The 2,153-nt window shown below is 44.7% G+C and overlaps 1 non-coding gene across 1 annotated transcript; it reads right to left on the bottom strand.

Annotated features, from left to right (window-relative positions):
- Positions 1-632: 632 nt before the first annotated feature.
- On the bottom strand, positions 633-739 carry LOC120281542. The gene has a single exon (XR_005542680.1). It is a non-coding gene; the product is annotated as a small nucleolar RNA R71 (small nucleolar RNA).
- Between the last annotated feature and the right edge of the window lie 1,414 nt (positions 740-2,153).

The raw sequence follows: 2,153 nt of genomic DNA, 5'->3' as shown, positions 1-2,153 counted from the left end.
AGCATCTCTCAGCGAACCATGTCTTCGCGTTTGAACCTTAGCAAGATTTCCTCCAAAATAGGTGCATTGTAATCCACATTGGCTTCTTTCCTTCATACTTGGCCTCACAACCCTACCTGCGCGAAAGTAACATAAAAACCCACATATTAGTGTAAAAACCTGAGAAAAGTAATGCTCAACATAAGGAATGACCGCTTTGCATTCATATCGCACAAGCACTAATCATAGAAGAATATGAAAACATGGCAGAATAGAATGAGCAGCAGCGGACATTATCCGATTATGCCAGACCTTCGGTATTGGGGACACAATCGAGCATTGTGCGTCCCCCAATTATAGCTCAGAACTTCGAGCTGAAGCCGGCATTCATCCACATGTTGCAGCAATCCGCACAGTTTGATGTTTTGGCCAATGAGGATTCGAACAGTCATATAAAGAACTTTCTCGAGGTGTGCGACATGCTTAAGATAAACGGGGTAACGGATGATGCCATCAAGTTGAGGGCCTTCCCATTTTCCTTGAAATGGAGAGCGAAGCAGTGGCTACACTTATTACCTAGAGCATCAATTACCATATGGGAGGAGATGGTAGAAGCTTTTCTTGCCCGTTATTTCCCTCCCAAAAAATCTGTAAAACTTAGGAATGAGATCTCATCCTTCGTACAATTGGAATTGGAGTCTCTATTTGAGACGTAGGAAAGGTTCAAGGAGCTCCTGAGAAAGTGCCCACAACATGGATTCCCGAAGTGGATGATTGTTTAGACCTTTTACAACGGTTTAAATCCGAGTACAAGGCAACTCTTGGATGCGGCAACAGGAGGTACCTTAGGTAGCAAGACCCCTGGTGAGGCCTGTCAACTAATTGAAGAAATGGGGTTAAACAGCTACTAATGGAATGCTAAGGAGAAAAAAAAGGTGGCCGGCCTCCATGAGATTGAAGCAATAACCTTATTGGCGGCTCAAGTGGAATCATTGAGTAAGAAGTTAGATCTCCTAACTTCGAATAGAGTGGCGGCCGTGACTACTTGCACCGGGTGTGGTGGAGGACATGCTCCCTCCGATTGCCCGATCTCTATTGGTGATGCATCTTCGATTGAGAATGTCTATTTTGTAGGTAATGCTATGAGGAATCAAGGAAACCTATACAGCAACACCTACAATCTGGGTTGGAAGAGTCATCCCAATTTCTTGTGGAGCAACCAAGGTCCACCAAAGGCCATGGGGCCACCGGGTTTTCGACAACAACAACAAGCCCCAAAAATGGAAAACAGAGTTTCAAGTTTGGAGACCCCAATGAATGATTTGGAGAAGGCCTTAACCAGGTTTGTGCAATCATCTGATACAAGGTTCCAATCAGTTGAGGCTACACTTTGCAACCACACCGCCTCTTGCATAATCTTGAAAACAAAGTAATGCAGATTGTGAAGTCCTTATCGGAAGGGCCACAAAGAAGCTTGCCGAGTAACACCGAGACCAACCCTAGAGAGCATGTGAAGGCGATCACTTTGAGAAGTGGTCGTGAGGTTGAGGGTAAGCTTCCGAGTGAGAAGCCCAATGAACACACACCCGAGGTTATAGAGGTTGAGAAGGGAGCAAGAAAAGAGAAGGAGGTGGTACCCCCACCTTTCAAGCCAAGAATCCCTTATCCCTCTAGATTGAAGAATGACCAAGGGGATGAACAGTACAATAAGTTCCTGAGTTTGTTCAAACAACTCCACATCAATATTCCTTTTGTTGAGGCATTGGCTAAAATGCCTAAGTACGCAAAATTCTTGAAAGATTTGTTGACCAACAAGAGGAAGTTGGAGAACAGTGCTTCAGTGATCTTAGATGCTTCTTGCTCAGCGGTGTTGCAAAAGAATATGCCGAACAAGAAGAAAAACCCGGGAAGCTTCATCATTCCATGTAACATTGGCAATTTCAGTAAAGAAATTGCATTGGCGGACTTAGGGGCCAGTATCAACGTCATGCCATACACCTTCTTTCAAAAGCTAGGCTTGGGAGAGCCTAGGCCCACTCAGATGACTTTGCAATTGGCGAATCGAACAGTGAAACATCCGAGGGGTATCATTGAAGACGTGCTTGTAAAGGTGGACAAGTACATATTTCCATATTTCCTGTAGAATTTGTGGTGCTAGACGTCGATGAGGATGC

This window comes from Dioscorea cayenensis, chromosome 17 (assembly GCF_009730915.1).
Source record: "Dioscorea cayenensis subsp. rotundata cultivar TDr96_F1 chromosome 17, TDr96_F1_v2_PseudoChromosome.rev07_lg8_w22 25.fasta, whole genome shotgun sequence".
Taxonomy (NCBI): Eukaryota; Viridiplantae; Streptophyta; class Magnoliopsida; order Dioscoreales; family Dioscoreaceae; genus Dioscorea; species Dioscorea cayenensis.
The sequence above is the reverse complement of the archived record's forward strand: the minus strand, read 5'-3'. Positions and strand labels throughout refer to the sequence as shown.